The sequence below is a fragment of the Telopea speciosissima genome, chromosome 8 (assembly GCF_018873765.1).
Source record: "Telopea speciosissima isolate NSW1024214 ecotype Mountain lineage chromosome 8, Tspe_v1, whole genome shotgun sequence".
Taxonomy (NCBI): Eukaryota; Viridiplantae; Streptophyta; class Magnoliopsida; order Proteales; family Proteaceae; genus Telopea; species Telopea speciosissima.
The window spans coordinates 62,672,708-62,688,861 of NC_057923.1; the positions used below are offsets into that span (position 1 = coordinate 62,672,708).

General features: G+C 39.6%; 1 pseudogene; it reads left to right on the forward strand.

Annotated features, from left to right (window-relative positions):
- Positions 1-631: 631 nt before the first annotated feature.
- Positions 632-12,136, forward strand: LOC122672557 (annotated as a pseudogene).
- Positions 12,137-16,154: the final 4,018 nt, after the last annotated feature.

Sequence of the window (16,154 nt, forward strand, 5' to 3'; positions counted from 1 at the left end):
CATCTTCTTGGGTTGGTAACCATTTTTGAATCCTTCGAACTCTTGCCTCGCTTAATGCTATTTCACAGTTCTACGGGAGCTATCTCAGAAGGAAGAACCCAAGACATTATATATAGTTTTATAATCTGTTATTGGTTGTCCCATGCTTCTCCTTCATGGACACGACGAACCAGGGATTCAGATCGAGATATAGGATATGATGGGTCTTTTCTCTGTTTTCGGGAGTCGCAGCGTGGTTTGAATTCGCTTCCCTCTCCAATGCTGCTGAAACTGTTATAGTTTCACGAAGCAAGCGAAGTTGATCATCTATGCGAAGTGGGTTTCTGTTCTGGTTGGGTCTGGAAGTCTCAAGGTTAGACCTCTGCTTCTTTGCTGTTCTGGGTGAAAATGATGTTATTTCATCATTAAATGATTTATGCATGATACCCTTAAGTAGTGGGTTTTCTAGTTCCCGTTATTTCTTTCATGGAGTATTGAATTGAAAGCTTACAGCTCATTTCTGTGCGTTCTTCGATCAACCTTCTTCTTCCTTTTCTGTTTCCTGGTCGGTTCGTTTTGTCGCTCGTCTTCCTCTTCTTTCCTCTAGTGAAACTAGGAACCAGTGCCTTTGCTGTTGATAAATAACGTTCATTTGTAGGGCACCTTTCGGGGGATTCGGTGAAATATCTTGTTGTTGAACTGTGATTCTGCCTTTCTTCGTTTTCTATCTTTCGTAAGAGCCTTATTGTGATTCTGAACAGTACTAAATAATTTTGGATCGATCAGAAGCTCTAGGAGTTTTCCTTTTAAGCTGTTTTGGATGCTAAATGTGATATTTCCGTGATAGACTAGACTACCTGATCTGAAAGATAGTTGAAGCTTACTGAGTTAACTTCAGTTCAGTTCAGTTGTTGTATAAGTACAACTGAGGAACTAAACGAGGTTTCTGCCCCTTCTTACGAAAGATATCTTCCCCTTGAAAAAGAATTTGGGATAGATAGATTCATTTTAGCTTTTCATTATTTAGATTTAGTGTGACAATGTCTTCTTCCAGACCCGACCAGTCCACCAGCAGTTCTAGCAGATCTAGACACAGTGCTAGGATTATTGCTCAGACCACTGTCGATGCAAAGCTTCATGCAGACTTTGAGGAATTGGGTAATTCATTTGACTACTCAACTTCTGTGCGCATAACCAACAAGGTATCCGGTGATCAGCAACCCAGGTCTGATAGAGTAACCACAGCTTACCTCCATCACATACAGAAAGGGAAGCTGATCCAACCTTTTGGTTGCTTGTTAGCCCTAGATGAGAAGACTCTTAAGGTTATTGCTTATAGCGAGAATGCCTCAGAGATGCTAACCATGGTCTCCCATGCTGGGGCAGCATGGGAGACTACCCCGTGCTTGGCATTGGCACGGATGTGAGGTCCATTTTTACTTCCCCTAGTGCATCTGCATTGCACAAGGCCCTTGGGTTTGGGGAGGTTTCTTTGTTGAATCCTGTCTTAGTGCATTGTAAAACTTCTGGGAAGCCCTTCTGTGCAATTGTCCACAGAGTTACAGGTAGTTTCATCATTGACTTTGAGCCTGTGAAGCCATATGAGGTACCTATGACCGCTGCTGGGACCCTCCAATCGTACAAACCTGCTACCAAGGCGATTGTACGCTTACAGTCATTGCCCAGTGGGTGCATGGATAGGCTGTGTGATACGGTGGTCCAGGAGGTCTATGAACTTACAGGTTATGACAGGGTCATGGCCTACAAATTTCATGAGGATGATCATGGTGAGGTGGTGTCTGAGATCATCAAACCAGGCCTTGAACCATATCTGGGTCTACATTATCCAGCCACAGATATCCCTCAGGCAGCAAGGTTCCTCTTCATGAAGTGCAAGGTTCGTATGATCTGCGATTGTCGTGCAAAGCATGTAAAGGTGCTGCAAGATGAGAAGCTATCATTTGATTTGACATTGTGTGGGTCGATGCTGAGGGCCCCACACAGCTGCCACTTACAGTATATGGAGAACATGAGTTCCATTGCTTCTTTGGTTATGGCTGTGGTTATTAACAAAGGAAATGAAGAAAGTGAGAGCTCTGGTTCCTTGCAGCCACAGAAGAGGAAAAGACTTTGGGGCCTTGTGGTCTGCCATAACACAACTCCAAGGTTTATTCCTTTCCCTCTACGCTATGCCTGTGAGTTTCTAATCCAGGTATTTGCCATCCATGTCAATAAGGAGATAGAATTAGAAAACCAGATTCTTGAGAAGAACATTCTACGTACACAAACACTCTTATGTGACATGCTGATGCGGGATGCACCTCTAGGAATTGTTTCACAGAGTCCTAATATAGTGGATCTGGTAAAGTGCGATGGGGCTGCACTTTTGTACAGAAATAAGATGTGGTTACTCGGATTGACTCCAACTGAATCCCAGATACATGAGATATCCACATGGCTCTCTAACTCTCACATGGATTCCACGGGGTTGAGTACAGATAGCCTGTATGACGCAGGGTTTTCGGGGTCTCTTTCTCTTGCTGATGTAGTATGTGGGATGGCAGCAGTTAGGATAAATTCTAAAGATATGCTTTTCTGGTTCCGGTCCTCCACTGCTGCTCAGGTTCAATGGGGAGGAGCAAAGCATGATCCAAATGATAAGGATGATGCAAGAAGGATGCACCCAAGATCATCATTCAAGGCTTTCCTTGAAGTTGTTAAGGCAAGGAGTTTACCTTGGAAGGATTATGAGATGGATGCCATTCATTCTCTGCAGCTTATTCTCAGGAATGCTTTCAATGAGACTGAATCCACAGATATGAGCACTAGCATGATCTACTCACGGCTTAACAATCTTAAGATTGAAGGGATGGAGGAGCTAGAAGCAGTGACAAATGAGATGGTGCGTTTGATTGACACAGCAACAGTGCCAATATTGGCAGTCGGGTTTGATGGGCTCATTAATGGGTGGAATATCAAAATTGCTGAGCTAACTGGGCTGCCTGTTGATCAGGCAATCGGGAAACATTTGCTCACTTTAGTTGAAGATTCTTCAATTAATACAGTCAAGAGGATCCTGCATTTGGCACTTCAGGGTATGTCCTAACTTGCTTTTTGGTTCATTTTTCAAACTCCATATGTTTTGTTTTGCATTATTTCATCTTCATTATTTAATGGCCATATACCCTATGAATAAAATGGATGCAAAATGAATAAGTATGGAATTTCATGCTGCTTAATTGTTTATTTAAGAACTCCGGAGGAGGGTGGTTGTTTGCAGACTCTGTTTCCCTGGTTCATTTTACTATTCTAAGAGTAAAGAAATCAGTTACACTTCTGCCATTGTTTCTGTTGAATTGATGTGATTTCCTGTTTCTAAGTTATTGTTTCTGGTCAGGGAAAGAGGAGCAAAACATCCAATTTGAGATGAAAACTCATGGTTCTAGGGCCGACAGTGATCCTGTCAGCTTGGTTGTTAATGCTTGTGCAAGCAGGGACCTTCAAGAAAATGTTGTGGGTGTGTGTTTTGTGGCTCAAGATATGACTGGTCAGAAGGCAGTCATGGACAAGTTTACTCGGATTGAAGGAGATTACAAAGCGATTGTACAGAACCCAAACCCACTGATTCCTCCAATATTTGGAATGGATGACTTTGGCTGGTGCTCAGAGTGGAACCCAGCAATGATCAGCTTGTCTGGATGGGATCGGGGAGAAGTGATTGATAAGATGCTGCTAGGTGAGGTTTTTGGGACTCACAAGGCATGTTGTCGACTCAAAAATCCCGAAGCTTTTGTAAATCTTGGGATTGTATTCAATAATGCAATAATGGGTCAGGAAACTGAGCAGATTTCATTCAGTTTCTTTGGGCGGAATGGAAGATATGTGGATTGCCTGCTTTGTGTGAGCAAGAAATTGGACGGAGAGGATAGGGTAACCGGGGTCTTTGGCTTCTTGCAGCTTGCTAGTCAAGAGCTACAACAGGCGTTACATGTGCAGCGACTATCAGAACAAACCGCTTTGAAGAAACTAAAGGAATTGACATAAATAAAACAGCAGATCGGGAATCCTCTCTCTGGGATCCTATTCTCTCCGAAGATGATGGAGGGTTCCAATTTGGGTGAAGAACAAAAACAGCTTTTGCGTACCAGTGTAAGATGTCAACACCAACTGAATAAGGTTCTTGATGACAATGATCTTGGAAGCATCATGGATGGGTACGTTGCTCATTGAGTTTTTTGTTTCCATCAAATTATTGAATAATATACAACCAGAAAAAGCAATAAGAATTAATAAGTCTTGTTATCCTGTTTGCCTGTGAAACCTATTCATAGGCTGTCATTTCAATCATAGTAAGCAAATGCAAAACTGAGAAAAGGAATTGGAGAGTTTAAAACAAGTCTGTTGAAAAGAGAAAATATTCTCACAAGAAAGCCAAGAAAAGGAAAAAAGGGTAGGTCAAGAAAACAACAACAAAAAGTACACTCAATAATTAAACTCCAAGATATCCAAGTTTTGGGCTGTGACCAATTGAACCAAAATTCTAACACCTTGCATCCCAAAGTAGTAATTATACTGATGTTGATCAACATTATAATGATAAAGATAACACAACCTGCAGTGATTATTGGCAAGTTTTTTGGTAGAAAATTTTGATATTTTTTAATTATGTTTTAAACTTATTTAGACTGTTCTGGATAAGAAGTTTTTTGCTTGTCTAGCCTTCTGAACAAAGTTGAACCTTCCAACCCCATCCCTCTAAAGACATTTCAAATTCTGCTCTGCTAACAGTTTCCAATGCAAGTAAAGGATGGGATTCCTCAATGAAGAACTTTACCATGAATCACTTTGATTCACTAATGCTGATGCTAAACAACTCTTCTGTTCTTCCTATAATTTCTTTTCCTTTGGGGTGGTCAATTTTGTGCAGTTTCTAGCACTGATGGAATTGATTAAGTTTTGAAGCTACACACCATTCAAGTGGTGAGTGACTGTTGGGGATGAACTCATGCTATTTGATATTTTAATGGCTAATAGAAGAATTCGCTACTGACTATATGGCCTTTCTCTTATCCAAACTTCCATTGGCTCCCTAGAAGCCATGTGTGTGTCTGGAACAATCTTGGAGAGAAACCAGTTTCTCTATCAAGTCTTAGATAGGGCTGCCTACAGGTCAGACTCAGGATGGATCCTAGGAGATCCAAATTTAAAAGCCAACTATTGATCCATTGGCTCTAGACAACCTGATCAAGGATTCAAATCCGATTAGTAATCAGATAATTAGAGAAGTAACTGGATAAGAAACAGTTGCTGAAACAAAAGCAGAAGCTGAGGTGAGGTAGCCCTTGCCCCAACGAATCGCATGTAGAGATATTGATCCGGATGCGGATTGGATATCCGGTATAATTTACACATACCACCCCTGAGGTTTGATGAAAGGATAATTTTACCCCCCAGTTTTGAAAAATTCTGCGTACCCCCCTGTGGTTTGCAAACAGTAACAAATAAGCCCATTCCGTCAGTTCATGATTAACAGTGTTAAAAATAAGAGGTGAACTGACAAAATTACCCTTGCAAAAAAAGAAAAATAAAAAATAAAAAACCTGCAATTCATCTTCCCTAAATCGATTGGGGAAGATGAGTTGCAGGTTTCAAAACCCTCTCAACCCTTAAGGAATTTAGGGTTTCAAATTGGGAAAAAATCCCAAATCAGGGTAGTCTTCTTTGCAGAAGGGAACGGCAGGAATCACACACACTCTCTCTCTCTCTCCCTCTGCATTTGCGTTGTTTTATCTCTGTTTCTTTTGGATTTGTGTGTTGAGAATGAACTTGAAAGTGGTGCACTCACCTAGACGGAAGGGAGATCAGGGAGGTTACCATGCGCCCTCTTATTCCCATAATCAGGGTAGTCTTCTTTGCAGAAGGGAACGGCTTCCTGTAGAAAGAGACCCCTCTTCTGTGCTTTCTTGACCAAATCCCATTTGTTGTAGGGTTCTCCCATTTTGTGAGACACATGAATTTCTCCTTTCTCCTTCAATAGCACCTGGGCATTCTCCAGAAACCCCTGCAATTTTTTCCGAATTATAATTTTTTCTTTCTCAATCTGTTGCAGAGTTCACAGTTTAGAAAAAGGGCTTCACACCTATGGAGACAGTGACCACCATGGAAGAGGAAGAGGACGAAGAAGTGGAAGAGGAAGAGGAAGAGGAAGAAGAAGAAGAGGAGGATATACCCAAAGTAAAATGGATTACTCAAGCTACCACAGAATCTTGTTGGTAGGAGAAGGAGACATCTCCTTCTCTCTTTCTCTGGCTAGGGTTTTCAGTTCTGCAACCAACATGGTTGCTACATCCCTTGACACCCAAGGTAAAGTGCCACACCAAAAAGAATATTCTGAAAAATATTGTAGATCTCCATCTTCCATTTCTGATGATGTTTGAAATTCTTAGTGATTTGATTTATTTCCTTTACAATCTTGTTGATTTAACTGAGTAAATGATGATTGTGAGAACAAAGATGATCTGGCCAGAAAGTATAACTATGGAATTGGGAATGTGAGAGAGCTAGAAGAGAGGGGTTGTTAGTCCTGCATGGAATCGATGCAACCAAGATGAGCCAACACTATTTTCTCAGGACTCAGAGGTTCAATCGCATCGTTTACAACTTCCCTCATGTGGGTTTCCTCTATCGTGAAGCTAGTTACTGCCAGATCCAGTTAATTATCTTTTCTCCCCCTTTCTCCCTTTCTTCTTTCTGTTTAGTGAAATGGTAAAGAAGGCTTCAAAATGTTTGATCATGGTGGTTGAACAGGTTGAACAAAAATTTGGTGAATGGGTTTCTGGAGAATGCCCAGGTGCTATTGAAGGAGAAAGAGAGAGTGTGTGATTCCTGTCGTTCCCTTCTGCACAGAAGACTACCCTGATTTGGGATTTTTTCCCAATTTGAAACCCTAAATTCCTTAAGGGTTGAAAGGGTTTTGAAACCTGCAACTCATCTTCCCCAATCGATTTGGGGAAGATGAGTTGCAGGTTTTTTTTTTTAATCTTTTTTTGCAAGGGTAATTTTGTCAGTTCACCTCTTATTTTTAACACTGTTAGTCATGAACTGACGGAATGGGCTTATTTGTTACTGTTTGCAAACCTCAGGGGGGTACGCAGAATTTTTCAAAACTGGGGGGTAAAATTATCCTTTCGTCAAACTTCAGGGGTGGTATGTGTAAATTACCCTATTAATAAACTTATCAAATTATTTTCTGATATAAATCATACCCTAAGATACCATCTTTGATGGGGTTTAAATCCACCTAACACTAGGTCAGAAAATCTTTTACAAGCCAGAATTGTAGACTAAGGAAATAGAACAGATTTGAAGAAAATCCAATAAAACAGAATCAAGTACTTAGATTTGAATAAAATTTTGACCAAACACTAATCAGATATAGGAGAATAGTATATAAAAAAACCAGACCAATCTGAAGGTCAGATTTTAAGATCTGACAGAGTTCCTGTTCGGCAAGTAATCTCAAAACAGAAATAACAGCAGCAATATTGGAGAAATTAAACATCCGCAGATCAGAGAATCTGATCTGGCCCAAAGTTTGGTCCATGCTTATTGTGGGATGAGAGAACAGAACTCCAAAATCTCAGATTAATCCAAGGGTTGGAATCTGAGATCAGGTAGTCCCCCACTGCAACAGGGAATTCCAAAATAGAAGAACGACAGCAGATATTGACCTCAGAAATTATATATTGGCAAAGCAATGATCAAGCAATGAGCCTAGTGATAAGAAACAACTGAAGATCAACTGAGATCGTAAGGCATGCTGAAAATCAAATCAATAGTTGAATATAACACAAAATACTTACTTGAAGTTAATTAAAGCAATAAAGAAGAAGATACAATGAGAGAGATATGAACTATGGATTCACCACCATAGAACTAGGTTACAGTCACCACTAACCAACTGTTGCATCACCACAACCACCTAGCTGAATCACCACAGCACCATCACTGCATCACCACAGGATTTTATGAAGCAAAACTCATAATGAAGTCAACATGGGTTCCTGTCCAGCAGCTTCTTTATTTATAAAAACATCATAACATCATAATGGTATTCCCAATAGGAATCGACCACAATAAAGAAATCAAAGTCGACAAAGGATAGGCCCTCTAGGTTGATATACCTAGTGAAGTGGCCCATCAGTTAAAAACACTACTAGATAATGTAGAGTTCCAACTAATTAAAATTTAAAACAACGGTGTCCACTAATTAAAACACATAAGTAGATAGGATAGTGTTCTAATAAGGTGGGACTCTAGTTCAACTAGGAATAAAGATTTAACTAAATAAAAGCAAACAAATAAAGAACCAAAACAACTACCCACGATGGAGAAGGCTGAGCTGGTTCACTGCTGTCCCAAATAGGTGCACCGAGTTCAGAACTGAGTCAACTTGGCTGAGTTACTGAATTGATTTTTTTTCTCCTTCGGTATTTCTTCGAATAACATTGATCATCATCAATCTTTTACAAAAAGTTATATATTTTTATATTATTAAATAAATATGTTATAAGTGGTACCAAAAAAAATGTATGAAGTATATGTTCCATATGAGAATAGCATATAGGTATTATGTATGGATGTTATATCTATATTTAATATAATATGATATAACATGATTTAAATATATTTCTATGTATTATCTACCTAAATGGAATGGATACAACTTGATCTACCAAATGGATTCTAACTTGTTCAAATCCAATATAAATGGGCTGGGGTTTGGATTGGATCTGGGTTAAGATCAATCCGTTGGCAACCATAGTCTTAGTCTTAGGGTGTTGTCTGACTGTGGAGTCAATGAAAAGATGTTGCATCCTTTACTATAATACCACCATGTGTTCCAAGTTCTTCATGACTTAATTCATGAAATGACATAGGTGGATAGAGGGATCCAAGTTGGCTACCATTGGGATTTAATTGGAACCAATGATATTAGAAAGTTGTATTTGAATACAGTAACAAATGTAAATTCAATACTCCTTAAATATGAATTAATACATTAGTTACTACTGTTAGCCATTCCAGTGGACCTTAAGACTAACACTGAAAGCTATATTTCTGCCAGAATGCCCTCAATGAATACTGTTCTTTTCCCTTTTCTCCTTCTCCTCTTTCCTTTTATATTCTTCTTTTCATCTATTTTTTTTTTCTATCCTCTCCATTTCTTCAGCATCTTTTATGGATTTCTGGCCATGCATCTGATATATTGATGTTAACAGCTATTTGGATTTTGAAATAGTTGAGTTTACTGTGCAAGAAGTGCTGGCTGCTTCAATTAGTCAAATCATGATTAAGAGCAATGATAAAGGTGTTCAGATCATCAATGATACGGCAGAGGAAATTATGGCCGAAATCCTCTATGGAAACAGTCTGAGGCTTCAACAGATATTTGCTGATTTTTTGTCGATATCTATGAATTTTACACCAACTGGAGGTCAGCTTGAAATTTCTGCCTGTCTGACAAAAGATAAGTTGGGAGAATGTGTTCATATTGTATGTCTGGAGCTCAGGTATTGTCCATTCACCGGTTCATAAATTTATGTTTTGGCATCTTGTAAATAGTTTTGAAATCCTGTTCCTAGTATTTGGGAAGAGTCTCTAGAATTTATTTATTTATAATCTCAAGATCTATATACTAGTTTTGTGTGCTACTTCCTGTTTTCCTCGGTTCCTACTGTTATTGTGATGGGTTGATTTGAATCCAAACAAGCCTTCTGAATAATGGTTGTTATGGCTGGTTGGTACTTTATAGGATTGTTGTAGCTGAGCTTTGGAAGCTGTCTCCTGTTGAACCCCTTGGTTCAAAAGTTAATATAGCATGATATAGCAATATTAAACCAAAGTTGGGGGACCAACCCCAGCTGCATAGGTCACAGGGCAATATCTACCATCTACTGGATACAATGTCTTCTTGTGCTACAATGCGCATATTGCAAAAACTCTATATTTAGAGTCATAATTTTAAGCTGAAGTCACTGTCATTGAGGTTACTCGGCAATCCAAGGGTGGGCTAGGCAACACTGGCCTAGGTGATGGAGAACTAGGTGAGTGCCTAGATGGCTGGGTGTATATGCCTAGGCTGTCATTTTGGTTGGTGAATGCCCGATCAATAAAAGGTCTTTATGTGCTCTTTTGTTGTGTTTTACTTGATGTGATGTATATGTATCACAAGTATGTCTTACAGTGTCATTTTCTATTTGTCATCATGTGCATAAAAACAAAATTAAGCTAGATGCTCTTTCTCAAGTTTTTGCATCCTTTGCAAACACATCTTTATGTGCTTGTGTTGTAACACCAAGTGACATGGGCTTCATGGTTGGGAATCATAGAACTTGAGAACCTGCAGGTTGAATAGAACATTTCACATCAGCCAATTTCTGGTTCTTGCCAGACTGTTTCTGGTTTAATAAGTGTTGATATATACATTGATACTGCCCTTCCCTAACAGTTCGAGCTTTTAGGTGAAACGGTAGCGAACATGGTATCAGAGCAGGGAGGTCAAGTGTTCGAATCCTGGGAAGTTCATCGGAAGAGTTTTCTCGACATTTCTTCTCTCTAGGTGCCATGCGAAGGAAATGCCGAGTGAGCTCCACGTGCAAGGACCATGGGATCTTGGTCTGCACACGCGGGGGAGTGTTGATGTATACATTGATGCTGTCTTTTCCTAACAGTTTGAGCTTTTAGATGACGGTAGCGAACAATAAGTAATGTTCAATAGTGCATTTTCTGTCAAGTTGTTTTGCATGACTAACTGGAAAACGTTAACTGACACATAGAGGCTTCTATGTTTATGACACTTGATAGCAACTACGTTACCTGTACACTTCAAAATAGATGTGGAGTCTGTCTCTGACATGGGTACTCAGATTCAGACATGTGCATGGAACCTATGTGGTTCTGATGGGAGAATCAGTTGGAAGGAGCTTTTATTTCTTCTAGAGTTTCAGGATAACACATGGGGTAATTGTTATAAAGTTGTTTATTGGTTCAAGTAATGTCCTGCAGTTCAGGTTGACATTGGGATTGCCTTTGTACATGAGAAACGTGAGAATCCTCTCATTATGTTCAAACTAGAGTCAGCCTCAGTTGTTATTTATCTCTTTAAGCATTTGGGTCTTTTAGTTTTGTGTGACATTTAGGCCTTGTAGTTTTGATTCTAATAAAAAACGCATTGACCTGAAATTTTCTTATTTTTTGGCAGACAATACTCTAGGGCCTTCAATATGCTATATATTTTTTTAATATTTATGAAAAGAAAGGAAGCTGGATTTATTTATGTAGTAGATAACAGTTGGGCCCAACAAGCAGGGATTGGGCTTGACAGGTTATTTATGTAGTAGATATGGGGAGAAAAACTTTCTATTACATGCATGCGGTTGTTTAAGTGTATGTACGGCATTCTATCATGTAGTTAACGAGTGTAGTTATTTATTTAGTAGTTACCTTAGTAGTGATGTTCGTGGTTAACCAGTTATATGTAACTACTTGTAACTATTCGAAAGCCATATAAATAGGCCTAAAGAGCAAGGGAAGGTAGGCTTTGAATGGTGAAAGGATTCCTATAACTATTTTATCTCATATCTATATATCCCTATATTTTCTCTCTTCCCACCACCACCCGTGCACGCAGCACTTATTTTAAAATGATATTCTGATCCTTGTTCAAATGGCTTATATGGTCAAATTGGATAATTGGATACACTTGTGGATGGAATCCTCTCTCAGGGTGCTATTGCTCCAAACTGCTCCTCTTCTTAACTATCATATGTACAATATCTTGTGTCATTTTGATTGAATGTGTGAGTATCCAATTCCCCCCCTGGTGCATTCAGTTGCCTTTTTTCCATGTTTCAGGATAACACATACGGGAGGTGAGATACCAGAAGAATTGTTGGGCCAGATGTTCGAAAGCTATGGGGAGACATCAGAAGATGGAATAAGTCTTCTGGTCAGTAGGAAACTGTTGAGGCTAATGAATGGAGACATTCAGTATTTGAGGGAAGCAGGCAAGTCATCTTTCCTGATATCTGCTGAACTTGCCTCATCCCAGAAATCCCCAACCTTAAACAGATCTAAGAGGGGAATAGCATCTTGAACGAATCTGCACAGAAAAGGAGAGGCATGATTGTGATGGTTTGATTTGAATCCAAACAAGCTTTCCGAATAATGGGTTGTTATGGCTGGTTGGGACTTTATAGGATTGTTGTGGTTGAGCTTTGGAAGTCATCTCCTGTTGATCCCCTTGGCTCAAAAGTTGATATAGCAATATTAATAAACCAAAGTTGGGGGCCAACCCCAGCTGCATGGTCCTTGTTCGCTTTCATTCAATCTCTTTATTTTACTTTATTTTTGGCGATGTACTCTTCAATCATTGGTTTACCTGTCTCTTAGTGATGGTATGATCTAGTGTTTATTTGTCTTTATTTAAATTGTTCTATTAGTTTATCTTTCTGCATTCATCTTTGTTGGATACCTTTGTTTCCCTTTTTGGTATTACTTGTTGCTATCGTGCTCAGTTGTTAGGGCTGTAAATGAATAGCTGAAATCCGTTTCCATATCCCTGTCCATATCCGTTTAGCACTATCCGAATCCGCTCGAAAACTAAACGGTTGCGGATACGGATAGGCTATAACTATCCGAAAAGCTATATTTACATGTAAACGGATAAAATATCCGATCCGTATCCATTTAGCACTATCCGAATCTGTCCGAAAGCTAATCAGATGCGGATACGGATATAGCTAAGGGTGTAAATGAATAGCCGAAATCTGTTTCCGTATCCGTGTCCGTATCCATTTAGCACTATCCAAATCCGTCCGAAAGCTAAACGGATGCGGATACGGATAGGCTATAGCTATCCGAAAAGCTATATGCCTATATTTACATGTAAACGGATAAAATATTCGATCCGTATCCGTTTAGCATTATCCGAATCCGTCCGACAGCTAATCGGATGCAGATGCGGATGCGGATATAGCACTATCCGAGCCGAATCCGATCCATTTACAGCCCTAGATATAGCATTATCTGAGCCGAATCTGATCCGTTTACATCCCTATTGGTTGTGATTCGGGGTGCAAGTTTGGCCATGTCAGTCCGTACCCGCCCTGACCCGCCCTGAGCCCGAACAGGGCCTGGGCTGAGATATTTGGCCCTGAGGGCGGGTTAGGGTTGGAAATTTCTAGCCCTGAGTCAGGATCGGGTCGGGCCAGGGTTGAGGTCTTAGGCTAAGCTCGGCCTGGCCTGCCCCGGCCCAGTTTTAAGTTAATACTATAAAATATATATTGATATAATATATATATTATACACTTTAAATGTCATCCACATTTTGTTATATAATATATTATATATGAAGACAATGAGTGATATAATACATTTTATTACAGTGTTATTTTATGTAAAATTGATAATTTTCTCATTGGTCTATTCCAGCCCATGCATTTCCTTCCCCCTCCCCATGATTAGGCCAATAAGGGTCAACCTGACCCGACCTTGAGAGCGGGTCAGGGTTGCATTTTTCTAGCCCTAAGTCAAGGTCGGGTCAGGCCTGGCCCCAACTAAGGAGATTTAGGGTTGGGCTAAGGTTCTATAAAGCCCAGCCCAACCCGACCCTGTTGCAGCCCTAGTTGTGATACATGTCCTTAGTCTAACCCAAAGGTCCTTAGAGTTACTCAGGCACAAGGGAACCTTAGTCCGCTGGTTGAAAGTCAGATAAGGTTTATTAGCCTCGTTTGAGCCTGCATCAAAGGTTCTGGTACGCCCGCACCTACACCACTCCTGTGCCATCTTGTGAGGGTGTTGGTAAAAGTCACCAATACATTTTGGCACATCCGGTGGGATCCTCACACATAGGCACTATGGTACTCTATGTTGTAAAAGTCTTCATCACTTATCCATTGGGCTTCAGTTAGGTCTATGCAATCAGAAAATTTATTTCCTACAGTGTAGAAAATATTGAGGTACTTCAGTCCAAACTGAGTCCTCCTTTTCCAAGAACTGAACTCAGAGCCACTAAAGCTTTCCAATTTGATCATCTCAATTGGAACAACATGTTTCTCCATTGTTATGTGATTTGTTTATATACCCAAGTAAAAATTCAAATAAAAATAAATACTTCAAGGAACAATCACACCTGAGATGGAGAACCCTGGATTCAGACGACAGAGGAAAAGATGGTGGCGGTGCAGCGGCATCGACAGTCGTGATGTGCACCCTAGTGCTGGCAGGCACGGATCACTGGCTGCTGTTCGATGACGGCTGGCACTGGTCGCAATCCGTAGGTAGTGACCGATCTCAAAAACGAATCAAAAGCTAAAGCCTTTTGTTTTTGTTTTGTTTTTGTTTTTTTTTTTTGTTCAAAACAACCAAAGCTTTGCTTTTCCAACGTACTCTAATATGCCTCTCTTTTTTTTTTTTTTTTTTTAATAATGCAAATCAGAATCAAAGAAACGTTTGACTTTTCCTTTAATCAATAAAAGCTTTCTGAGTACACAGTTACAAACGTGACGATTTGCACCAAAGCTTTGAATAAAGATAAAAATTCAAAAAGCTGATTTCTCAACTTTCTTTTATCTTTCAAACAATCAATAGTGTCAGGAAATTTCCTTTTGTCTTCTTTGAAAAACAATCAAAGCTTTCTACTTTTGTAAACAAACAATCAATGCTTTCACTTTTGCAAAGTTTTCTGACAGGTCTACCAAGAGCGTAGAAGGCAAAGCTGTGTTGCGATCATAAAAAATAAAGTGTAATGAACATATCAGAACTTTGAACGGTGAGCGGCGCCAAATCCGATCTCCAAAGTCGATCGTACAAGAACCGCCACTGTGATTCCAAACTCCAAGGTCGATCGTACAAGAACCGCAACCGTGAAGCCGATTCCGTGAATTCGATCACCAAAAGTCGATCACACAAACTCTAAAGCTGATCAAAGAGGGAAACAAAATTAATCTAATGCTTTAAGATTGTTAGGGTTTAGGGTTTAGGGTTTAAGCACAAGGTTGCTTAAAGCATTACACCCTGAGTATCTAGTTTGGAATACCTAGACTGCTGCCTCCAGCTAGTATTTATAAGAAACTAGGGTTTACGTCAGATGGACTAATTACTAGATTGTCCCTCACAGCCTGAGTATTAATACAAGTAGGATTATTTAGAACATATAAAGTGATATTACATAAATACCCTTACAGCCTGCTGGTTTGATGGGTAACAACTACATATGAATATAAGCAAGAACAAGCAAGTGGTCTCCTCCAGAAATGTAGTGGTTCAAATTGAACTGTGATGCATCATAATATCAATATAAAGATACTTATGGTAAGGATCTTGAACTGTTCTGGACTTCACCCTTCTTCTTCTTCTTCTAATCCTCCAATCACACACATTGTATGTATTTGGACTTCAAAATCACCTACAACTCATAACTCTTGGACAGCATTACTTCCCCTCCCCTTTTTTCCTTTCAAGCACAGAGGGTAATGAAATTTATCCTTTAGATTTCACACCAACAATGGGTATATCATAAAGAAAATCAAGAAGAAGCAAGGATCACACCCAATGAACTAACCCATTGGAAGGTTTGTGTCATTTATGTGTGCCTAGACAGGTAACTATACCTCTTTTGTTCTTTGGAATGAATGGTACAATTAGATGTAGAGTACAAACAGTGCTCAATATAGAGGTTTCTTCCATATTCCATTGGCCACTCCTCGCGGCTTTGGCAATTAACACAAGCAACAACTTAAGGGAACAATAAAGTTCTCTGCTAACATCTATGTAGATGGTAAGAAGTGTTTGGAGCCTAATACTCAAGTTTGTAAATCTTGTGGTCTATTATGCAATCAAGAACTTAACATTTACAACTAGAAATGGTCCATTGAAATATGAATAAATCTGCAAGTACTTATGAGGGAAGTTCTCATAAACAAAAGAATTTAATTGCTGTTTCATACATCTCATCTCAATACAAAACTTTATTATGTACAGATGAACAGATGAAGAGAAAAGCGAAAACTAAAGAGATGGGTAGATTAGCTACCTAAATTGAAGAACACACAAACTCTGTTGGGCCCACATACACCTCTACAGCAGATGAGGCAATGAGGCATAAAGAGATG